Source organism: Alligator mississippiensis, chromosome 15 (genome assembly GCF_030867095.1).
Source record: "Alligator mississippiensis isolate rAllMis1 chromosome 15, rAllMis1, whole genome shotgun sequence".
Classification (NCBI taxonomy): domain Eukaryota; kingdom Metazoa; phylum Chordata; order Crocodylia; family Alligatoridae; genus Alligator; species Alligator mississippiensis.
In genome coordinates this window covers 5123252-5144764 of record NC_081838.1, presented here as the reverse complement: position 1 = coordinate 5144764, position 21513 = coordinate 5123252, and the positions used below count along the sequence as shown (strand labels likewise).

Here is a 21513-nt window from a genome sequence, read left to right as displayed (position 1 = left end):
CGAGTGCTTCATGGCACAATGTCACCCCCGTTCCGGACACCAGGTCAACCCCATGCATTGCAATAGCGGCTTCCAGGCACCATGTCCATGCCATTCAAGGCTACGGGGACTGCCGCCTTCCTGTTCCTTCATGCCTATGGTGTGACGGGACGGGACTGATTGCATGCGATCTAGGAAGCTAAGCCGGCCCGGGCTCGGCCTGGACCTGGATAGCAGACTGCCTGGGAAGTGCGGGGGCTGTAGGCCACCTGCCCTTTTGGGACAGAGCTGGCCCTGCCCTTGCCTGAGTGCGGGCCGCCCGGCAAGGCACGGTGCGGAGTTCATGGGGCCACCTCTGAGTTGTGCTGCACGCCCCTGCTTGCTGCTTCACCGTAGAAGCTGCAGCGGGCCTCTGGGTGGGTCTCGCGGGCCCAGCGGGGCTGCCCGAGGTGCCTGGGGGCAAGGGGAACCGGGGAAATGGTGTGGGGGGGGGCGGCAAGAGAAGGAGGCTGAAGCCGGGGTGGGGGGACACTTTTCCGAGGCTTAAGCCGGGGCGGGGAGGGGAGCGGGGGGGGGTGTAATTGACTGGGAGTTCAAACCCAGGCGGGAGGAATTCCGCACACCCTGGGCTGGCGAGTGGGTGCCGAGGAGGGGGTGGCCGGATGTGAGCACGCCAGGGCAGACACTCGCAGTGTGGGTTTTGGTCGGGTGCAGTGAGGTGGGCGGCTCAGGGTCGGAGCACCCCCTTCTGGCCCGCTGCTCCCTGTAGCATCCTTCTTCCCGTGGCACCCCGCCAGCCCGCTTTCGCCCCTCCAAAGAGCCGGCCCGCCCGCGCAGGCCTCCAGGTCCTTGGGGGCCTGCCCTGGCTGTGGGCAGGGGCATTGTTTCCCGGTGGAGAAGGGCCAGCTTTTCCCCGTGCTCAGGGCTGGAAGGGAAGGCTGCTGGCCCTGGAGCGAGGGCTTGGGAGACCTGCCTTGAGCAAATCCCTGCGCCCCAGGGGGGTGGCGCCTGGGGCCAGGGCAGGAGGCAAGATGGAGGCAGGCGGGCGGGCAGGGCAGGGCTGCCTGCCCCGTGTCCTCCCTGGTGGTCTAGTGGCTAGGATTTGGCGCTTTCACCGCCGCGGCCTGGGTTCGATTCCCAGCCAGGGAAAGCCGGCTTTTGAATCCCCAGCCCGCAGGGGAGGAGAAAGGGAAGGAGGCCTCCCACTTGGAGGCAGGCTCAGCTTTTGCTGGCCTCCCTGGGACGCCAGCTCCTGGTGCCCTGCTATAGGCCGGCCTGACGCCGAGTGCCAAAAGCTGCTGCCAGGAGTGGGATTTGAACCCACGCCTCCAAAGGGAGACCAGGACCCCCCAGGACGAGGGAAGGGTGTGACCTTGAGCCTGGCGCTTTAGACCACTCAGCCATCCTGGCAAGGATGCCCCTGCCTCCCTCCCCTTGCCTGCGATTGTGCTGCATGCCACAGGCGGGTAGTTGGAGTCCCCCTCCTCGCCGGTGTGAACGCCAGAGTCTTTCCCCCTCGGGTGGCAGCACCCCGTGCAGGGGAAGAGCCAGGCCCGAGCCCATGGCACAGGGCAAGAGAGAGCGCTCCTGGCCTCAGCCCAAGCGCTGGCCTGTCCTTCCCTGCTGGTCTTGGAGTAGAAGGGCTACAGCTGCCGTCCAGCTTGAAGCCCCGCCCCTTGACAGAAGGCCCGCCCCTGGCCGCCATCTGTGTAAGGCAAGTGCCGCCCCCGACCCCTGACTTTTGCCACCACAAGTTGCAGCCTGTGCCCCAGAGGCACTCCCGTTGTCCAGCTCAGCCCGCGGAGGCCCCGTGGCCCTTCCCTGGTGGTCTAGTGGTTAGGATTCGGCGCTCTCACCGCCGCGGCCCGGGTTCGATTCCCGGCCAGGGAAAGCCCGTCTTCTACCCCTGCTCTGCCTGGCCTTTCTCGCAAGCCCTTGTGGCCGGGGGCGGGGCTCTTTTGCCCCTGGAGCCCACAGCACAGCGGGCATTCCCCACCTTCCCTCCCTGCCTGGTGGGCCAGCTTTAGCAATGGAAATGATTGGCTAAGGAAGGAGCAGTGGAGGTAAGCACCCTTCAAGGTCAACAGGGTCTGTGGGCCCCAAGGGGCACATAGCCCTGAGAAGAACCAGGGCCTGGACGGTGGCCGAGATTACCCCAGCTTTCAGGTGTGCTCCACGACAGGGTTTGGCCACACATCTGTGCCCCATGGGAGACACCTAAACCCAGGTCAACCCCATGCATTCCTATGGGGACTGCCAGGGACCAGTTGAACCCCATGCATTCCTATGGGGGCATCCAGGGGACAATGTCAACCTGCATGTCAACACCAGGGAAGCCTCTGGGGACTTTCTGGCACCAGGTCAACCCCATGCATTGGAATGGGGACTTACAGGCACCATGTCAAGCCCATGCATTGCAATGGCGGCTTCCAGGCACCCTGTCCATGCCATTGAAGGCTCCGGGCACTGCCGCCTTCCTGTTCCTTCATGCCTATGGTGTGACAGGACGGGACTCGGGTTGGACCGGGATGGGAGACTGCCTGGGATGCGTGGGGGCTGTAGGCCGCCTGCCCTTTTGGGACAGAGCTGGCCCTGCCCTTGCCTGAGCGCCGGCCGCCCGGCAAGCCTTTGGAGCAGCACGGTGCGGAGCTCCTGGGGCCGCCTCTGAGTTGTGCTGCACGCCCCTGCTTGCTGCTTCACCCTAGAGCCTGCAGCGGGCCTCTGGGTGGGCCTTCCCGGCGCAGCGGGGCGGCCCGAGGTGCCTGGGGGCAAGGGGAACCGGGGAAAAGGTGTGGCGGGGGGGGGCGGCAAGAGAAGGAGGCTGAAGCCGGGGTGGGGGGACACTTTTCCGAGGCTTAAGCCGGGGCGGGGAGGGAGGGGCGTACTTGCCTGGGAGTTGAAAGCCAGGCGGGAGGAATTCCAGACACCAGGTCACCCCAATGCATTCCTAAGGGGACTTTGGGGCACCAGGTCATCCCTATGCATGCCAATGGAGGCTTCCAGGGACAATGTCAACCCGATGCAAGCCAAAGGGGAATTTTGGGCACCAGGTCAACCCCAGGCAAGCCTCAGAGGGCTTCCAAGCACAAAGTCAAGGCCAGGCAAGCCTGTGTGGACTTTGGGGCCCCAGGTCAACCGCTTGGAAGTCAACGAGTGCTTCATGGCACAATGTCACCCCCGTTCCGGACACCAGGTCAACCCCATGCATTGCAATAGCGGCTTCCAGGCACCATGTCCATGCCATTCAAGGCTACGGGGACTGCCGCCTTCCTGTTCCTTCATGCCTATGGTGTGACGGGACGGGACTGATTGCATGCGATCTAGGAAGCTAAGCCGGCCCGGGCTCGGCCTGGACCTGGATAGCAGACTGCCTGGGAAGTGCGGGGGCTGTAGGCCACCTGCCCTTTTGGGACAGAGCTGGCCCTGCCCTTGCCTGAGTGCGGGCCGCCCGGCAAGGCACGGTGCGGAGTTCATGGGGCCACCTCTGAGTTGTGCTGCACGCCCCTGCTTGCTGCTTCACCGTAGAAGCTGCAGCGGGCCTCTGGGTGGGTCTCGCGGGCCCAGCGGGGCTGCCCGAGGTGCCTGGGGGCAAGGGGAACCGGGGAAATGGTGTGGGGGGGGCGGCAAGAGAAGGAGGCTGAAGCCGGGGTGGGGGGACACTTTTCCGAGGCTTAAGCCGGGGCGGGGAGGGGAGCGGGGGGGGGGGGTGTAATTGACTGGGAGTTCAAACCCAGGCGGGAGGAATTCCGCACACCCTGGGCTGGCGAGTGGGTGCCGAGGAGGGGGTGGCCGGATGTGAGCACGCCAGGGCAGACACTCGCAGTGTGGGTTTTGGTCGGGTGCAGTGAGGTGGGCGGCTCAGGGTCGGAGCACCCCCTTCTGGCCCGCTGCTCCCTGTAGCATCCTTCTTCCCGTGGCACCCCGCCAGCCCGCTTTCGCCCCTCCAAAGAGCCGGCCCGCCCGCGCAGGCCTCCAGGTCCTTGGGGGCCTGCCCTGGCTGTGGGCAGGGGCATTGTTTCCCGGTGGAGAAGGGCCAGCTTTTCCCCGTGCTCAGGGCTGGAAGGGAAGGCTGCTGGCCCTGGAGCGAGGGCTTGGGAGACCTGCCTTGAGCAAATCCCTGCGCCCCAGGGGGGTGGCGCCTGGGGCCAGGGCAGGAGGCAAGATGGAGGCAGGCGGGCGGGCAGGGCAGGGCTGCCTGCCCCGTGTCCTCCCTGGTGGTCTAGTGGCTAGGATTTGGCGCTTTCACCGCCGCGGCCTGGGTTCGATTCCCAGCCAGGGAAAGCCGGCTTTTGAATCCCCAGCCCGCAGGGGAGGAGAAAGGGAAGGAGGCCTCCCACTTGGAGGCAGGCTCAGCTTTTGCTGGCCTCCCTGGGACGCCAGCTCCTGGTGCCCTGCTATAGGCCGGCCTGACGCCGAGTGCCAAAAGCTGCTGCCAGGAGTGGGATTTGAACCCACGCCTCCAAAGGGAGACCAGGACCCCCCAGGACGAGGGAAGGGTGTGACCTTGAGCCTGGCGCTTTAGACCACTCAGCCATCCTGGCAAGGATGCCCCTGCCTCCCTCCCCTTGCCTGCGATTGTGCTGCATGCCACAGGCGGGTAGTTGGAGTCCCCCTCCTCGCCGGTGTGAACGCCAGAGTCTTTCCCCCTCGGGTGGCAGCACCCCGTGCAGGGGAAGAGCCAGGCCCGAGCCCATGGCACAGGGCAAGAGAGAGCGCTCCTGGCCTCAGCCCAAGCGCTGGCCTGTCCTTCCCTGCTGGTCTTGGAGTAGAAGGGCTACAGCTGCCGTCCAGCTTGAAGCCCCGCCCCTTGACAGAAGGCCCGCCCCTGGCCGCCATCTGTGTAAGGCAAGTGCCGCCCCCGACCCCTGACTTTTGCCACCACAAGTTGCAGCCTGTGCCCCAGAGGCACTCCCGTTGTCCAGCTCAGCCCGCGGAGGCCCCGTGGCCCTTCCCTGGTGGTCTAGTGGTTAGGATTCGGCGCTCTCACCGCCGCGGCCCGGGTTCGATTCCCGGCCAGGGAAAGCCCGTCTTCTACCCCTGCTCTGCCTGGCCTTTCTCGCAAGCCCTTGTGACCGGGGGCGGGGCTCTTTTGCCCCTGGAGCCCACAGCACAGCGGGCATTCCCCACCTTCCCTCCCTGCCTGGTGGGCCAGCTTTAGCAATGGAAATGATTGGCTAAGGAAGGAGCAGTGGAGGTAAGCACCCTTCAAGGTCAACAGGGTCTGTGGGCCCCAAGGGGCACATAGCCCTGAGAAGAACCAGGGCCTGGACGGTGGCCGAGATTACCCCAGCTTTCAGGTGTGCTCCACGACAGGGTTTGGCCACACATCTGTGCCCCATGGGAGACACCTAAACCCAGGTCAACCCCATGCATTCCTATGGGGACTGCCAGGGACCAGTTGAACCCCATGCATTCCTATGGGGGCATCCAGGGGACAATGTCAACCTGCATGTCAACACCAGGGAAGCCTCTGGGGACTTTCTGGCACCAGGTCAACCCCATGCATTGGAATGGGGACTTACAGGCACCATGTCAAGCCCATGCATTGCAATGGCGGCTTCCAGGCACCCTGTCCATGCCATTGAAGGCTCCGGGCACTGCCGCCTTCCTGTTCCTTCATGCCTATGGTGTGACAGGACGGGACTCGGGTTGGACCGGGATGGGAGACTGCCTGGGATGCGTGGGGGCTGTAGGCCGCCTGCCCTTTTGGGACAGAGCTGGCCCTGCCCTTGCCTGAGCGCCGGCCGCCCGGCAAGCCTTTGGAACAGCACGGTGCGGAGCTCCTGGGGCCGCCTCTGAGTTGTGCTGCACGCCCCTGCTTGCTGCTTCACCCTAGAGCCTGCAGCGGGCCTCTGGGTGGGCCTTCCCGGCCCAGCGGGGCGGCCCGAGGTGCCTGGGGGCAAGGGGAACCGGGGAAAAGGTGTGGCGGGGGGGGCGGCAAGAGAAGGAGGCTGAAGCCGGGGTGGGGGGACACTTTTCCGAGGCTTAAGCCGGGGCGGGGAGGGAGGGGCGTACTTGCCTGGGAGTTGAAAGCCAGGCGGGAGGAATTCCAGACACCAGGTCACCCCAATGCATTCCTAAGGGGACTTTGGGGCACCAGGTCATCCCTATGCATGCCAATGGAGGCTTCCAGGGACAATGTCAACCCGATGCAAGCCAAAGGGGAATTTTGGGCACCAGGTCAACCCCAGGCAAGCCTCAGAGGGCTTCCAAGCACAAAGTCAAGGCCAGGCAAGCCTGTGTGGACTTTGGGGCCCCAGGTCAACCGCTTGGAAGTCAACGAGTGCTTCATGGCACAATGTCACCCCCGTTCCGGACACCAGGTCAACCCCATGCATTGCAATAGCGGCTTCCAGGCACCATGTCCATGCCATTCAAGGCTACGGGGACTGCCGCCTTCCTGTTCCTTCATGCCTATGGTGTGACGGGACGGGACTGATTGCATGCGATCTAGGAAGCTAAGCCGGCCCGGGCTCGGCTTGGACCTGGATAGCAGACTGCCTGGGAAGTGCGGGGGCTGTAGGCCACCTGCCCTTTTGGGACAGAGCTGGCCCTGCCCTTGCCTGAGTGCGGGCCGCCCGGCAAGGCACGGTGCGGAGTTCATGGGGCCACCTCTGAGTTGTGCTGCACGCCCCTGCTTGCTGCTTCACCGTAGAAGCTGCAGCGGGCCTCTGGGTGGGTCTCGCGGGCCCAGCGGGGCTGCCCGAGGTGCCTGGGGGCAAGGGGAACCGGGGAAATGGTGTGGGGGGGGCGGCAAGAGAAGGAGGCTGAAGCCGGGGTGGGGGGACACTTTTCCGAGGCTTAAGCCGGGGCGGGGAGGGGAGCGGGGGGGGGTGTAATTGACTGGGAGTTCAAACCCAGGCGGGAGGAATTCCGCACACCCTGGGCTGGCGAGTGGGTGCCGAGGAGGGGGTGGCCGGATGTGAGCACGCCAGGGCAGACACTCGCAGTGTGGGTTTTGGTCGGGTGCAGTGAGGTGGGCGGCTCAGGGTCGGAGCACCCCCTTCTGGCCCGCTGCTCCCTGTAGCATCCTTCTTCCCGTGGCACCCCGCCAGCCCGCTTTCGCCCCTCCAAAGAGCCGGCCCGCCCGCGCAGGCCTCCAGGTCCTTGGGGGCCTGCCCTGGCTGTGGGCAGGGGCATTGTTTCCCGGTGGAGAAGGGCCAGCTTTTCCCCGTGCTCAGGGCTGGAAGGGAAGGCTGCTGGCCCTGGAGCGAGGGCTTGGGAGACCTGCCTTGAGCAAATCCCTGCGCCCCAGGGGGGTGGCGCCTGGGGCCAGGGCAGGAGGCAAGATGGAGGCAGGCGGGCGGGCAGGGCAGGGCTGCCTGCCCCGTGTCCTCCCTGGTGGTCTAGTGGCTAGGATTTGGCGCTTTCACCGCCGCGGCCTGGGTTCGATTCCCAGCCAGGGAAAGCCGGCTTTTGAATCCCCAGCCCGCAGGGGAGGAGAAAGGGAAGGAGGCCTCCCACTTGGAGGCAGGCTCAGCTTTTGCTGGCCTCCCTGGGACGCCAGCTCCTGGTGCCCTGCTATAGGCCGGCCTGACGCCGAGTGCCAAAAGCTGCTGCCAGGAGTGGGATTTGAACCCACGCCTCCAAAGGGAGACCAGGACCCCCCAGGACGAGGGAAGGGTGTGACCTTGAGCCTGGCGCTTTAGACCACTCAGCCATCCTGGCAAGGATGCCCCTGCCTCCCTCCCCTTGCCTGCGATTGTGCTGCATGCCACAGGCGGGTAGTTGGAGTCCCCCTCCTCGCCGGTGTGAACGCCAGAGTCTTTCCCCCTCGGGTGGCAGCACCCCGTGCAGGGGAAGAGCCAGGCCCGAGCCCATGGCACAGGGCAAGAGAGAGCGCTCCTGGCCTCAGCCCAAGCGCTGGCCTGTCCTTCCCTGCTGGTCTTGGAGTAGAAGGGCTACAGCTGCCGTCCAGCTTGAAGCCCCGCCCCTTGACAGAAGGCCCGCCCCTGGCCGCCATCTGTGTAAGGCAAGTGCCGCCCCCGACCCCTGACTTTTGCCACCACAAGTTGCAGCCTGTGCCCCAGAGGCACTCCCGTTGTCCAGCTCAGCCCGCGGAGGCCCCGTGGCCCTTCCCTGGTGGTCTAGTGGTTAGGATTCGGCGCTCTCACCGCCGCGGCCCGGGTTCGATTCCCGGCCAGGGAAAGCCCGTCTTCTACCCCTGCTCTGCCTGGCCTTTCTCGCAAGCCCTTGTGGCCGGGGGCGGGGCTCTTTTGCCCCTGGAGCCCACAGCACAGCGGGCATTCCCCACCTTCCCTCCCTGCCTGGTGGGCCAGCTTTAGCAATGGAAATGATTGGCTAAGGAAGGAGCAGTGGAGGTAAGCACCCTTCAAGGTCAACAGGGTCTGTGGGCCCCAAGGGGCACATAGCCCTGAGAAGAACCAGGGCCTGGACGGTGGCCGAGATTACCCCAGCTTTCAGGTGTGCTCCACGACAGGGTTTGGCCACACATCTGTGCCCCATGGGAGACACCTAAACCCAGGTCAACCCCATGCATTCCTATGGGGACTGCCAGGGACCAGTTGAACCCCATGCATTCCTATGGGGGCATCCAGGGGACAATGTCAACCTGCATGTCAACACCAGGGAAGCCTCTGGGGACTTTCTGGCACCAGGTCAACCCCATGCATTGGAATGGGGACTTACAGGCACCATGTCAAGCCCATGCATTGCAATGGCGGCTTCCAGGCACCCTGTCCATGCCATTGAAGGCTCCGGGCACTGCCGCCTTCCTGTTCCTTCATGCCTATGGTGTGACAGGACGGGACTCGGGTTGGACCGGGATGGGAGACTGCCTGGGATGCGTGGGGGCTGTAGGCCGCCTGCCCTTTTGGGACAGAGCTGGCCCTGCCCTTGCCTGAGCGCCGGCCGCCCGGCAAGCCTTTGGAGCAGCACGGTGCGGAGCTCCTGGGGCCGCCTCTGAGTTGTGCTGCACGCCCCTGCTTGCTGCTTCACCCTAGAGCCTGCAGCGGGCCTCTGGGTGGGCCTTCCCGGCGCAGCGGGGCGGCCCGAGGTGCCTGGGGGCAAGGGGAACCGGGGAAAAGGTGTGGCGGGGGGGGCGGCAAGAGAAGGAGGCTGAAGCCGGGGTGGGGGGACACTTTTCCGAGGCTTAAGCCGGGGCGGGGAGGGAGGGGCGTACTTGCCTGGGAGTTGAAAGCCAGGCGGGAGGAATTCCAGACACCAGGTCACCCCAATGCATTCCTAAGGGGACTTTGGGGCACCAGGTCATCCCTATGCATGCCAATGGAGGCTTCCAGGGACAATGTCAACCCGATGCAAGCCAAAGGGGAATTTTGGGCACCAGGTCAACCCCAGGCAAGCCTCAGAGGGCTTCCAAGCACAAAGTCAAGGCCAGGCAAGCCTGTGTGGACTTTGGGGCCCCAGGTCAACCGCTTGGAAGTCAACGAGTGCTTCATGGCACAATGTCACCCCCGTTCCGGACACCAGGTCAACCCCATGCATTGCAATAGCGGCTTCCAGGCACCATGTCCATGCCATTCAAGGCTACGGGGACTGCCGCCTTCCTGTTCCTTCATGCCTATGGTGTGACGGGACGGGACTGATTGCATGCGATCTAGGAAGCTAAGCCGGCCCGGGCTCGGCTTGGACCTGGATAGCAGACTGCCTGGGAAGTGCGGGGGCTGTAGGCCACCTGCCCTTTTGGGACAGAGCTGGCCCTGCCCTTGCCTGAGTGCGGGCCGCCCGGCAAGGCACGGTGCGGAGTTCATGGGGCCACCTCTGAGTTGTGCTGCACGCCCCTGCTTGCTGCTTCACCGTAGAAGCTGCAGCGGGCCTCTGGGTGGGTCTCGCGGGCCCAGCGGGGCTGCCCGAGGTGCCTGGGGGCAAGGGGAACCGGGGAAATGGTGTGGGGGGGGCGGCAAGAGAAGGAGGCTGAAGCCGGGGTGGGGGGACACTTTTCCGAGGCTTAAGCCGGGGCGGGGAGGGGAGCGGGGGGGGGTGTAATTGACTGGGAGTTCAAACCCAGGCGGGAGGAATTCCGCACACCCTGGGCTGGCGAGTGGGTGCCGAGGAGGGGGTGGCCGGATGTGAGCACGCCAGGGCAGACACTCGCAGTGTGGGTTTTGGTCGGGTGCAGTGAGGTGGGCGGCTCAGGGTCGGAGCACCCCCTTCTGGCCCGCTGCTCCCTGTAGCATCCTTCTTCCCGTGGCACCCCGCCAGCCCGCTTTCGCCCCTCCAAAGAGCCGGCCCGCCCGCGCAGGCCTCCAGGTCCTTGGGGGCCTGCCCTGGCTGTGGGCAGGGGCATTGTTTCCCGGTGGAGAAGGGCCAGCTTTTCCCCGTGCTCAGGGCTGGAAGGGAAGGCTGCTGGCCCTGGAGCGAGGGCTTGGGAGACCTGCCTTGAGCAAATCCCTGCGCCCCAGGGGGGTGGCGCCTGGGGCCAGGGCAGGAGGCAAGATGGAGGCAGGCGGGCGGGCAGGGCAGGGCTGCCTGCCCCCTGTCCTCCCTGGTGGTCTAGTGGCTAGGATTTGGCGCTTTCACCGCCGCGGCCTGGGTTCGATTCCCAGCCAGGGAAAGCTGGCTTTTGAATCCCCAGCCCGCAGGGGAGGAGAAAGGGAAGGAGGCCTCCCACTTGGAGGCAGGCTCAGCTTTTGCTGGCCTCCCTGGGACGCCAGCTCCTGGTGCCCTGCTATAGGCCGGCCTGACGCCGAGTGCCAAAAGCTGCTGCCAGGAGTGGGATTTGAACCCACGCCTCCAAAGGGAGACCAGGACCCCCCAGGACGAGGGAAGGGTGTGACCTTGAGCCTGGCGCTTTAGACCACTCAGCCATCCTGGCAAGGATGCCCCTGCCTCCCTCCCCTTGCCTGCGATTGTGCTGCATGCCACAGGCGGGTAGTTGGAGTCCCCCTCCTCGCCGGTGTGAACGCCAGAGTCTTTCCCCCTCGGGTGGCAGCACCCCGTGCAGGGGAAGAGCCAGGCCCGAGCCCATGGCACAGGGCAAGAGAGAGCGCTCCTGGCCTCAGCCCAAGCGCTGGCCTGTCCTTCCCTGCTGGTCTTGGAGTAGAAGGGCTACAGCTGCCGTCCAGCTTGAAGCCCCGCCCCTTGACAGAAGGCCCGCCCCTGGCCGCCATCTGTGTAAGGCAAGTGCCGCCCCCGACCCCTGACTTTTGCCACCACAAGTTGCAGCCTGTGCCCCAGAGGCACTCCCGTTGTCCAGCTCAGCCCGCGGAGGCCCCGTGGCCCTTCCCTGGTGGTCTAGTGGTTAGGATTCGGCGCTCTCACCGCCGCGGCCCGGGTTCGATTCCCGGCCAGGGAAAGCCCGTCTTCTACCCCTGCTCTGCCTGGCCTTTCTCGCAAGCCCTTGTGGCCGGGGGCGGGGCTCTTTTGCCCCTGGAGCCCACAGCACAGCGGGCATTCCCCACCTTCCCTCCCTGCCTGGTGGGCCAGCTTTAGCAATGGAAATGATTGGCTAAGGAAGGAGCAGTGGAGGTAAGCACCCTTCAAGGTCAACAGGGTCTGTGGGCCCCAAGGGGCACATAGCCCTGAGAAGAACCAGGGCCTGGACGGTGGCCGAGATTACCCCAGCTTTCAGGTGTGCTCCACGACAGGGTTTGGCCACACATCTGTGCCCCATGGGAGACACCTAAACCCAGGTCAACCCCATGCATTCCTATGGGGACTGCCAGGGACCAGTTGAACCCCATGCATTCCTATGGGGGCATCCAGGGGACAATGTCAACCTGCATGTCAACACCAGGGAAGCCTCTGGGGACTTTCTGGCACCAGGTCAACCCCATGCATTGGAATGGGGACTTACAGGCACCATGTCAAGCCCATGCATTGCAATGGCGGCTTCCAGGCACCCTGTCCATGCCATTGAAGGCTCCGGGCACTGCCGCCTTCCTGTTCCTTCATGCCTATGGTGTGACAGGACGGGACTCGGGTTGGACCGGGATGGGAGACTGCCTGGGATGCGTGGGGGCTGTAGGCCGCCTGCCCTTTTGGGACAGAGCTGGCCCTGCCCTTGCCTGAGCGCCGGCCGCCCGGCAAGCCTTTGGAGCAGCACGGTGCGGAGCTCCTGGGGCCGCCTCTGAGTTGTGCTGCACGCCCCTGCTTGCTGCTTCACCCTAGAGCCTGCAGCGGGCCTCTGGGTGGGCCTTCCCGGCCCAGCGGGGCGGCCCGAGGTGCCTGGGGGCAAGGGGAACCGGGGAAAAGGTGTGGCGGGGGGGGCGGCAAGAGAAGGAGGCTGAAGCCGGGGTGGGGGGACACTTTTCCGAGGCTTAAGCCGGGGCGGGGAGGGAGGGGCGTACTTGCCTGGGAGTTGAAAGCCAGGCGGGAGGAATTCCAGACACCAGGTCACCCCAATGCATTCCTAAGGGGACTTTGGGGCACCAGGTCATCCCTATGCATGCCAATGGAGGCTTCCAGGGACAATGTCAACCCGATGCAAGCCAAAGGGGAATTTTGGGCACCAGGTCAACCCCAGGCAAGCCTCAGAGGGCTTCCAAGCACAAAGTCAAGGCCAGGCAAGCCTGTGTGGACTTTGGGGCCCCAGGTCAACCGCTTGGAAGTCAACGAGTGCTTCATGGCACAATGTCACCCCCGTTCCGGACACCAGGTCAACCCCATGCATTGCAATAGCGGCTTCCAGGCACCATGTCCATGCCATTCAAGGCTACGGGGACTGCCGCCTTCCTGTTCCTTCATGCCTATGGTGTGACGGGACGGGACTGATTGCATGCGATCTAGGAAGCTAAGCCGGCCCGGGCTCGGCCTGGACCTGGATAGCAGACTGCCTGGGAAGTGCGGGGGCTGTAGGCCACCTGCCCTTTTGGGACAGAGCTGGCCCTGCCCTTGCCTGAGTGCGGGCCGCCCGGCAAGGCACGGTGCGGAGTTCATGGGGCCACCTCTGAGTTGTGCTGCACGCCCCTGCTTGCTGCTTCACCGTAGAAGCTGCAGCGGGCCTCTGGGTGGGTCTCGCGGGCCCAGCGGGGCTGCCCGAGGTGCCTGGGGGCAAGGGGAACCGGGGAAATGGTGTGGGGGGGGCGGCAAGAGAAGGAGGCTGAAGCCGGGGTGGGGGGACACTTTTCCGAGGCTTAAGCCGGGGCGGGGAGGGGAGCGGGGGGGGGTGTAATTGACTGGGAGTTCAAACCCAGGCGGGAGGAATTCCGCACACCCTGGGCTGGCGAGTGGGTGCCGAGGAGGGGGTGGCCGGATGTGAGCACGCCAGGGCAGACACTCGCAGTGTGGGTTTTGGTCGGGTGCAGTGAGGTGGGCGGCTCAGGGTCGGAGCACCCCCTTCTGGCCCGCTGCTCCCTGTAGCATCCTTCTTCCCGTGGCACCCCGCCAGCCCGCTTTCGCCCCTCCAAAGAGCCGGCCCGCCCGCGCAGGCCTCCAGGTCCTTGGGGGCCTGCCCTGGCTGTGGGCAGGGGCATTGTTTCCCGGTGGAGAAGGGCCAGCTTTTCCCCGTGCTCAGGGCTGGAAGGGAAGGCTGCTGGCCCTGGAGCGAGGGCTTGGGAGACCTGCCTTGAGCAAATCCCTGCGCCCCAGGGGGGTGGCGCCTGGGGCCAGGGCAGGAGGCAAGATGGAGGCAGGCGGGCGGGCAGGGCAGGGCTGCCTGCCCCGTGTCCTCCCTGGTGGTCTAGTGGCTAGGATTTGGCGCTTTCACCGCCGCGGCCTGGGTTCGATTCCCAGCCAGGGAAAGCCGGCTTTTGAATCCCCAGCCCGCAGGGGAGGAGAAAGGGAAGGAGGCCTCCCACTTGGAGGCAGGCTCAGCTTTTGCTGGCCTCCCTGGGACGCCAGCTCCTGGTGCCCTGCTATAGGCCGGCCTGACGCTGAGTGCCAAAAGCTGCTGCCAGGAGTGGGATTTGAACCCACGCCTCCAAAGGGAGACCAGGACCCCCCAGGACGAGGGAAGGGTGTGACCTTGAGCCTGGCGCTTTAGACCACTCAGCCATCCTGGCAAGGATGCCCCTGCCTCCCTCCCCTTGCCTGCGATTGTGCTGCATGCCACAGGCGGGTAGTTGGAGTCCCCCTCCTCGCCGGTGTGAACGCCAGAGTCTTTCCCCCTCGGGTGGCAGCACCCCGTGCAGGGGAAGAGCCAGGCCCGAGCCCATGGCACAGGGCAAGAGAGAGCGCTCCTGGCCTCAGCCCAAGCGCTGGCCTGTCCTTCCCTGCTGGTCTTGGAGTAGAAGGGCTACAGCTGCCGTCCAGCTTGAAGCCCCGCCCCTTGACAGAAGGCCCGCCCCTGGCCGCCATCTGTGTAAGGCAAGTGCCGCCCCCGACCCCTGACTTTTGCCACCACAAGTTGCAGCCTGTGCCCCAGAGGCACTCCCGTTGTCCAGCTCAGCCCGCGGAGGCCCCGTGGCCCTTCCCTGGTGGTCTAGTGGTTAGGATTCGGCGCTCTCACCGCCGCGGCCCGGGTTCGATTCCCGGCCAGGGAAAGCCCGTCTTCTACCCCTGCTCTGCCTGGCCTTTCTCGCAAGCCCTTGTGGCCGGGGGCGGGGCTCTTTTGCCCCTGGAGCCCACAGCACAGCGGGCATTCCCCACCTTCCCTCCCTGCCTGGTGGGCCAGCTTTAGCAATGGAAATGATTGGCTAAGGAAGGAGCAGTGGAGGTAAGCACCCTTCAAGGTCAACAGGGTCTGTGGGCCCCAAGGGGCACATAGCCCTGAGAAGAACCAGGGCCTGGACGGTGGCCGAGATTACCCCAGCTTTCAGGTGTGCTCCACGACAGGGTTTGGCCACACATCTGTGCCCCATGGGAGACACCTAAACCCAGGTCAACCCCATGCATTCCTATGGGGACTGCCAGGGACCAGTTGAACCCCATGCATTCCTATGGGGGCATCCAGGGGACAATGTCAACCTGCATGTCAACACCAGGGAAGCCTCTGGGGACTTTCTGGCACCAGGTCAACCCCATGCATTGGAATGGGGACTTACAGGCACCATGTCAAGCCCATGCATTGCAATGGCGGCTTCCAGGCACCCTGTCCATGCCATTGAAGGCTCCGGGCACTGCCGCCTTCCTGTTCCTTCATGCCTATGGTGTGACAGGACGGGACTCGGGTTGGACCGGGATGGGAGACTGCCTGGGATGCGTGGGGGCTGTAGGCCGCCTGCCCTTTTGGGACAGAGCTGGCCCTGCCCTTGCCTGAGCGCCGGCCGCCCGGCAAGCCTTTGGAGCAGCACGGTGCGGAGCTCCTGGGGCCGCCTCTGAGTTGTGCTGCACGCCCCTGCTTGCTGCTTCACCCTAGAGCCTGCAGCGGGCCTCTGGGTGGGCCTTCCCGGCGCAGCGGGGCGGCCCGAGGTGCCTGGGGGCAAGGGGAACCGGGGAAAAGGTGTGGCGGGGGGGGCGGCAAGAGAAGGAGGCTGAAGCCGGGGTGGGGGGACACTTTTCCGAGGCTTAAGCCGGGGCGGGGAGGGAGGGGCGTACTTGCCTGGGAGTTGAAAGCCAGGCGGGAGGAATTCCAGACACCAGGTCACCCCAATGCATTCCTAAGGGGACTTTGGGGCACCAGGTCATCCCTATGCATGCCAATGGAGGCTTCCAGGGACAATGTCAACCCGATGCAAGCCAAAGGGGAATTTTGGGCACCAGGTCAACCCCAGGCAAGCCTCAGAGGGCTTCCAAGCACAAAGTCAAGGCCAGGCAAGCCTGTGTGGACTTTGGGGCCCCAGGTCAACCGCTTGGAAGTCAACGAGTGCTTCATGGCACAATGTCACCCCCGTTCCGGACACCAGGTCAACCCCATGCATTGCAATAGCGGCTTCCAGGCACCATGTCCATGCCATTCAAGGCTACGGGGACTGCCGCCTTCCTGTTCCTTCATGCCTATGGTGTGACGGGACGGGACTGATTGCATGCGATCTAGGAAGCTAAGCCGGCCCGGGCTCGGCCTGGACCTGGATAGCAGACTGCCTGGGAAGTGCGGGGGCTGTAGGCCACCTGCCCTTTTGGGACAGAGCTGGCCCTGCCCTTGCCTGAGTGCGGGCCGCCCGGCAAGGCACGGTGCGGAGTTCATGGGGCCACCTCTGAGTTGTGCTGCACGCCCCTGCTTGCTGCTTCACCGTAGAAGCTGCAGCGGGCCTCTGGGTGGGTCTCGCGGGCCCAGCGGGGCTGCCCGAGGTGCCTGGGGGCAAGGGGAACCGGGGAAATGGTGTGGGGGGGGCGGCAAGAGAAGGAGGCTGAAGCCGGGGTGGGGGGACACTTTTCCGAGGCTTAAGCCGGGGCGGGGAGGGGAGCGGGGGGGGGGGTGTAATTGACTGGGAGTTCAAACCCAGGCGGGAGGAATTCCGCACACCCTGGGCTGGCGAGTGGGTGCCGAGGAGGGGGTGGCCGGATGTGAGCACGCCAGGGCAGACACTCGCAGTGTGGGTTTTGGTCGGGTGCAGTGAGGTGGGCGGCTCAGGGTCGGAGCACCCCCTTCTGGCCCGCTGCTCCCTGTAGCATCCTTCTTCCCGTGGCACCCCGCCAGCCCGCTTTCGCCCCTCCAAAGAGCCGGCCCGCCCGCGCAGGCCTCCAGGTCCTTGGGGGCCTGCCCTGGCTGTGGGCAGGGGCATTGTTTCCCGGTGGAGAAGGGCCAGCTTTTCCCCGTGCTCAGGGCTGGAAGGGAAGGCTGCTGGCCCTGGAGCGAGGGCTTGGGAGACCTGCCTTGAGCAAATCCCTGCGCCCCAGGGGGGTGGCGCCTGGGGCCAGGGCAGGAGGCAAGATGGAGGCAGGCGGGCGGGCAGGGCAGGGCTGCCTGCCCCGTGTCCTCCCTGGTGGTCTAGTGGCTAGGATTTGGCGCTTTCACCGCCGCGGCCTGGGTTCGATTCCCAGCCAGGGAAAGCCGGCTTTTGAATCCCCAGCCCGCAGGGGAGGAGAAAGGGAAGGAGGCCTCCCACTTGGAGGCAGGCTCAGCTTTTGCTGGCCTCCCTGGGACGCCAGCTCCTGGTGCCCTGCTATAGGCCGGCCTGACGCCGAGTGCCAAAAGCTGCTGCCAGGAGTGGGATTTGAACCCACGCCTCCAAAGGGAGACCAGGACCCCCCAGGACGAGGGAAGGGTGTGACCTTGAGCCTGGCGCTTTAGACCACTCAGCCATCCTGGCAAGGATGCCCCTGCCTCCCTCCCCTTGCCTGCGATTGTGCTGCATGCCACAGGCGGGTAGTTGGAGTCCCCCTCCTCGCCGGTGTGAACGCCAGAGTCTTTCCCCCTCGGGTGGCAGCACCCCGTGCAGGGGAAGAGCCAGGCCCGAGCCCATGGCACAGGGCAAGAGAGAGCGCTCCTGGCCTCAGCCCAAGCGCTGGCCTGTCCTTCCCTGCTGGTCTTGGAGTAGAAGGGCTACAGCTGCCGTCCAGCTTGAAGCCCCGCCCCTTGACAGAAGGCCCGCCCCTGGCCGCCATCTGTGTAAGGCAAGTGCCGCCCCCGACCCCTGACTTTTGCCACCACAAGTTGCAGCCTGTGCCCCAGAGGCACTCCCGTTGTCCAGCTCAGCCCGCGGAGGCCCCGTGGCCCTTCCCTGGTGGTCTAGTGGTTAGGATTCGGCGCTCTCACCGCCGCGGCCCGGGTTCGATTCCCGGCCAGGGAAAGCCCGTCTTCTACCCCTGCTCTGCCTGGCCTTTCTCGCAAGCCCTTGTGGCCGGGGGCGGGGCTCTTTTGCCCCTGGAGCCCACAGCACAGCGGGCATTCCCCACCTTCCCTCCCTGCCTGGTGGGCCAGCTTTAGCAATGGAAATGATTGGCTAAGGAAGGAGCAGTGGAGGTAAGCACCCTTCAAGGTCAACAGGGTCTGTGGGCCCCAAGGGGCACATAGCCCTGAGAAGAACCAGGGCCTGGACGGTGGCCGAGATTACCCCAGCTTTCAGGTGTGCTCCACGACAGGGTTTGGCCACACATCTGTGCCCCATGGGAGACACCTAAACCCAGGTCAACCCCATGCATTCCTATGGGGACTGCCAGGGACCAGTTGAACCCCATGCATTCCTATGGGGGCATCCAGGGGACAATGTCAACCTGCATGTCAACACCAGGGAAGCCTCTGGGGACTTTCTGGCACCAGGTCAACCCCATGCATTGGAATGGGGACTTACAGGCACCATGTCAAGCCCATGCATTGCAATGGCGGCTTCCAGGCACCCTGTCCATGCCATTGAAGGCTCCGGGCACTGCCGCCTTCCTGTTCCTTCATGCCTATGGTGTGACAGGACGGGACTCGGGTTGGACCGGGATGGGAGACTGCCTGGGATGCGTGGGGGCTGTAGGCCGCCTGCCCTTTTGGGACAGAGCTGGCCCTGCCCTTGCCTGAGCGCCGGCCGCCCGGCAAGCCTTTGGAGCAGCACGGTGCGGAGCTCCTGGGGCCGCCTCTGAGTTGTGCTGCACGCCCCTGCTTGCTGCTTCACCCTAGAGCCTGCAGCGGGCCTCTGGGTGGGCCTTCCCGGCGCAGCGGGGCGGCCCGAGGTGCCTGGGGGCAAGGGGAACCGGGGAAAAGGTGTGGCGGGGGGGGCGGCAAGAGAAGGAGGCTGAAGCCGGGGTGGGGGGACACTTTTCCGAGGCTTAAGCCGGGGCGGGGAGGGAGGGGCGTACTTGCCTGGGAGTTGAAAGCCAGGCGGGAGGAATTCCAGACACCAGGTCACCCCAATGCATTCCTAAGGGGACTTTGGGGCACCAGGTCATCCCTATGCATGCCAATGGAGGCTTCCAGGGACAATGTCAACCCGATGCAAGCCAAAGGGGAATTTTGGGCACCAGGTCAACCCCAGGCAAGCCTCAGAGGGCTTCCAAGCACAAAGTCAAGGCCAGGCAAGCCTGTGTGGACTTTGGGGCCCCAGGTCAACCGCTTGGAAGTCAACGAGTGCTTCATGGCACAATGTCACCCCCGTTCCGGACACCAGGTCAACCCCATGCATTGCAATAGCGGCTTCCAGGCACCATGTCCATGCCATTCAAGGCTACGGGGACTGCCGCCTTCCTGTTCCTTCATGCCTATGGTGTGACGGGACGGGACTGATTGCATGCGATCTAGGAAGCTAAGCCGGCCCGGGCTCGGCTTGGACCTGGATAGCAGACTGCCTGGGAAGTGCGGGGGCTGTAGGCCACCTGCCCTTTTGGGACAGAGCTGGCCCTGCCCTTGCCTGAGTGCGGGCCGCCCGGCAAGGCACGGTGCGGAGTTCATGGGGCCACCTCTGAGTTGTGCTGCACGCCCCTGCTTGCTGCTTCACCGTAGAAGCTGCAGCGGGCCTCTGGGTGGGTCTCGCGGGCCCAGCGGGGCTGCCCGAGGTGCCTGGGGGCAAGGGGAACCGGGGAAATGGTGTGGGGGGGGCGGCAAGAGAAGGAGGCTGAAGCCGGGGTGGGGGGACACTTTTCCGAGGCTTAAGCCGGGGCGGGGAGGGGAGCGGGGGGGGGTGTAATTGACTGGGAGTTCAAACCCAGGCGGGAGGAATTCCGCACACCCTGGGCTGGCGAGTGGGTGCCGAGGAGGGGGTGGCCGGATGTGAGCACGCCAGGGCAGACACTCGCAGTGTGGGTTTTGGTCGGGTGCAGTGAGGTGGGCGGCTCAGGGTCGGAGCACCCCCTTCTGGCCCGCTGCTCCCTGTAGCATCCTTCTTCCCGTGGCACCCCGCCAGCCCGCTTTCGCCCCTCCAAAGAGCCGGCCCGCCCGCGCAGGCCTCCAGGTCCTTGGGGGCCTGCCCTGGCTGTGGGCAGGGGCATTGTTTCCCGGTGGAGAAGGGCCAGCTTTTCCCCGTGCTCAGGGCTGGAAGGGAAGGCTGCTGGCCCTGGAGCGAGGGCTTGGGAGACCTGCCTTGAGCAAATCCCTGCGCCCCAGGGGGGTGGCGCCTGGGGCCAGGGCAGGAGGCAAGATGGAGGCAGGCGGGCGGGCAGGGCAGGGCTGCCTGCCCCGTGTCCTCCCTGGTGGTCTAGTGGCTAGGATTTGGCGCTTTCACCGCCGCGGCCTGGGTTCGATTCCCAGCCAGGGAAAGCCGGCTTTTGAATCCCCAGCCCGCAGGGGAGGAGAAAGGGAAGGAGGCCTCCCACTTGGAGGCAGGCTCAGCTTTTGCTGGCCTCCCTGGGACGCCAGCTCCTGGTGCCCTGCTATAGGCCGGCCTGACGCCGAGTGCCAAAAGCTGCTGCCAGGAGTGGGATTTGAACCCACGCCTCCAAAGGGAGACCAGGACCCCCCAGGACGAGGGAAGGGTGTGACCTTGAGCCTGGCGCTTTAGACCACTCAGCCATCCTGGCAAGGATGCCCCTGCCTCCCTCCCCTTGCCTGCGATTGTGCTGCATGCCACAGGCGGGTAGTTGGAGTCCCCCTCCTCGCCGGTGTGAACGCCAGAGTCTTTCCCCCTCGGGTGGCAGCACCCCGTGCAGGGGAAGAGCCAGGCCCGAGCCCATGGCACAGGGCAAGAGAGAGCGCTCCTGGCCTCAGCCCAAGCGCTGGCCTGTCCTTCCCTGCTGGTCTTGGAGTAGAAGGGCTACAGCTGCCGTCCAGCTTGAAGCCCCGCCCCTTGACAGAAGGCCCGCCCCTGGCCGCCATCTGTGTAAGGCAAGTGCCGCCCCCGACCCCTGACTTTTGCCACCACAAGTTGCAGCCTGTGCCCCAGAGGCACTCCCGTTGTCCAGCTCAGCCCGCGGAGGCCCCGTGGCCCTTCCCTGGTGGTCTAGTGGTTAGGATTCGGCGCTCTCACCGCCGCGGCCCGGGTTCGATTCCCGGCCAGGGAAAGCCCGTCTTCTACCCCTGCTCTGCCTGGCCTTTCTCGCAAGCCCTTGTGGCCGGGGGCGGGGCTCTTTTGCCCCTGGAGCCCACAGCACAGCGGGCATTCCCCACCTTCCCTCCCTGCCTGGTGGGCCAGCTTTAGCAATGGAAATGATTGGCTAAGGAAGGAGCAGTGGAGGTAAGCACCCTTCAAGGTCAACAGGGTCTGTGGGCCCCAAGGGGCACATAGCCCTGAGAAGAACCAGGGCCTGGACGGTGGCCGAGATTACCCCAGCTTTCAGGTGTGCTCCACGACAGGGTTTGGCCACACATCTGTGCCCCATGGGAGACACCTAAACCCAGGTCAACCCCATGCATTCCTATGGGGACTGCCAGGGACCAGTTGAACCCCATGCATTCCTATGGGGGCATCCAGGGGACAATGTCAACCTGCATGTCAACACCAGGGAAGCCTCTGGGGACTTTCTGGCACCAGGTCAACCCCATGCATTGGAATGGGGACTTACAGGCACCATGTCAAGCCCATGCATTGCAATGGCGGCTTCCAGGCACCCTGTCCATGCCATTGAAGGCTCCGGGCACTGCCGCCTTCCTGTTCCTTCATGCCTATGGTGTGACAGGACGGGACTCGGGTTGGACCGGGATGGGAGACTGCCTGGGATGCGTGGGGGCTGTAGGCCGCCTGCCCTTTTGGGACAGAGCTGGCCCTGCCCTTGCCTGAGCGCCGGCCGCCCGGCAAGCCTTTGGAGCAGCACGGTGCGGAGCTCCTGGGGCCGCCTCTGAGTTGTGCTGCACGCCCCTGCTTGCTGCTTCACCCTAGAGCCTGCAGCGGGCCTCTGGGTGGGCCTTCCCGGCCCAGCGGGGCGGCCCGAGGTGCCTGG

General features: G+C 65.2%; 21 non-coding genes across 21 annotated transcripts; 14 read left to right on the top strand and 7 right to left on the bottom strand.

Annotated features, from left to right (window-relative positions):
- Nucleotides 1–1056: 1056 nt before the first annotated feature.
- On the top strand, nucleotides 1057–1128 carry TRNAE-UUC (transfer RNA glutamic acid (anticodon UUC)). The gene has a single exon. It is a non-coding gene; the product is annotated as a tRNA-Glu (tRNA).
- Nucleotides 1129–1278: 150 nt separating this feature from the next.
- On the bottom strand, nucleotides 1279–1389 carry TRNAL-CAA (transfer RNA leucine (anticodon CAA)). Its single transcript has 2 exons — nucleotides 1352–1389; nucleotides 1279–1324 (listed from the first exon to the last, which is right to left on the bottom strand). It is a non-coding gene; the product is annotated as a tRNA-Leu (tRNA).
- Nucleotides 1390–1797: 408 nt separating this feature from the next.
- TRNAE-CUC (transfer RNA glutamic acid (anticodon CUC)) lies at nucleotides 1798–1869 on the top strand. Its single transcript has one exon. It is a non-coding gene; the product is annotated as a tRNA-Glu (tRNA).
- Nucleotides 1870–4187: 2318 nt separating this feature from the next.
- TRNAE-UUC (transfer RNA glutamic acid (anticodon UUC)) lies at nucleotides 4188–4259 on the top strand. The gene has a single exon. It is a non-coding gene; the product is annotated as a tRNA-Glu (tRNA).
- A 150-nt stretch (nucleotides 4260–4409) lies between these two features.
- TRNAL-CAA (transfer RNA leucine (anticodon CAA)) lies at nucleotides 4410–4520 on the bottom strand. Its single transcript has 2 exons — nucleotides 4483–4520; nucleotides 4410–4455 (listed from the first exon to the last, which is right to left on the bottom strand). It is a non-coding gene; the product is annotated as a tRNA-Leu (tRNA).
- A 408-nt stretch (nucleotides 4521–4928) lies between these two features.
- Nucleotides 4929–5000, top strand: TRNAE-CUC (transfer RNA glutamic acid (anticodon CUC)). Its single transcript has one exon. It is a non-coding gene; the product is annotated as a tRNA-Glu (tRNA).
- Nucleotides 5001–7314: 2314 nt separating this feature from the next.
- TRNAE-UUC (transfer RNA glutamic acid (anticodon UUC)) lies at nucleotides 7315–7386 on the top strand. Its single transcript has one exon. It is a non-coding gene; the product is annotated as a tRNA-Glu (tRNA).
- Nucleotides 7387–7536: 150 nt separating this feature from the next.
- TRNAL-CAA (transfer RNA leucine (anticodon CAA)) lies at nucleotides 7537–7647 on the bottom strand. The gene is made up of 2 exons: nucleotides 7610–7647; nucleotides 7537–7582 (listed from the first exon to the last, which is right to left on the bottom strand). It is a non-coding gene; the product is annotated as a tRNA-Leu (tRNA).
- Nucleotides 7648–8055: 408 nt separating this feature from the next.
- Nucleotides 8056–8127, top strand: TRNAE-CUC (transfer RNA glutamic acid (anticodon CUC)). The gene has a single exon. It is a non-coding gene; the product is annotated as a tRNA-Glu (tRNA).
- Nucleotides 8128–10441: 2314 nt separating this feature from the next.
- On the top strand, nucleotides 10442–10513 carry TRNAE-UUC (transfer RNA glutamic acid (anticodon UUC)). The gene has a single exon. It is a non-coding gene; the product is annotated as a tRNA-Glu (tRNA).
- Nucleotides 10514–10663: 150 nt separating this feature from the next.
- TRNAL-CAA (transfer RNA leucine (anticodon CAA)) lies at nucleotides 10664–10774 on the bottom strand. Its single transcript has 2 exons — nucleotides 10737–10774; nucleotides 10664–10709 (listed from the first exon to the last, which is right to left on the bottom strand). It is a non-coding gene; the product is annotated as a tRNA-Leu (tRNA).
- Nucleotides 10775–11182: 408 nt separating this feature from the next.
- Nucleotides 11183–11254, top strand: TRNAE-CUC (transfer RNA glutamic acid (anticodon CUC)). The gene has a single exon. It is a non-coding gene; the product is annotated as a tRNA-Glu (tRNA).
- A 2314-nt stretch (nucleotides 11255–13568) lies between these two features.
- TRNAE-UUC (transfer RNA glutamic acid (anticodon UUC)) lies at nucleotides 13569–13640 on the top strand. Its single transcript has one exon. It is a non-coding gene; the product is annotated as a tRNA-Glu (tRNA).
- Nucleotides 13641–13790: 150 nt separating this feature from the next.
- Nucleotides 13791–13901, bottom strand: TRNAL-CAA (transfer RNA leucine (anticodon CAA)). Its single transcript has 2 exons — nucleotides 13864–13901; nucleotides 13791–13836 (listed from the first exon to the last, which is right to left on the bottom strand). It is a non-coding gene; the product is annotated as a tRNA-Leu (tRNA).
- Nucleotides 13902–14309: 408 nt separating this feature from the next.
- TRNAE-CUC (transfer RNA glutamic acid (anticodon CUC)) lies at nucleotides 14310–14381 on the top strand. Its single transcript has one exon. It is a non-coding gene; the product is annotated as a tRNA-Glu (tRNA).
- Nucleotides 14382–16697: 2316 nt separating this feature from the next.
- Nucleotides 16698–16769, top strand: TRNAE-UUC (transfer RNA glutamic acid (anticodon UUC)). The gene has a single exon. It is a non-coding gene; the product is annotated as a tRNA-Glu (tRNA).
- A 150-nt stretch (nucleotides 16770–16919) lies between these two features.
- TRNAL-CAA (transfer RNA leucine (anticodon CAA)) lies at nucleotides 16920–17030 on the bottom strand. The gene is made up of 2 exons: nucleotides 16993–17030; nucleotides 16920–16965 (listed from the first exon to the last, which is right to left on the bottom strand). It is a non-coding gene; the product is annotated as a tRNA-Leu (tRNA).
- Nucleotides 17031–17438: 408 nt separating this feature from the next.
- TRNAE-CUC (transfer RNA glutamic acid (anticodon CUC)) lies at nucleotides 17439–17510 on the top strand. The gene has a single exon. It is a non-coding gene; the product is annotated as a tRNA-Glu (tRNA).
- A 2314-nt stretch (nucleotides 17511–19824) lies between these two features.
- On the top strand, nucleotides 19825–19896 carry TRNAE-UUC (transfer RNA glutamic acid (anticodon UUC)). Its single transcript has one exon. It is a non-coding gene; the product is annotated as a tRNA-Glu (tRNA).
- A 150-nt stretch (nucleotides 19897–20046) lies between these two features.
- TRNAL-CAA (transfer RNA leucine (anticodon CAA)) lies at nucleotides 20047–20157 on the bottom strand. Its single transcript has 2 exons — nucleotides 20120–20157; nucleotides 20047–20092 (listed from the first exon to the last, which is right to left on the bottom strand). It is a non-coding gene; the product is annotated as a tRNA-Leu (tRNA).
- Nucleotides 20158–20565: 408 nt separating this feature from the next.
- TRNAE-CUC (transfer RNA glutamic acid (anticodon CUC)) lies at nucleotides 20566–20637 on the top strand. The gene has a single exon. It is a non-coding gene; the product is annotated as a tRNA-Glu (tRNA).
- The last annotated feature ends 876 nt before the right edge of the window (nucleotides 20638–21513 follow it).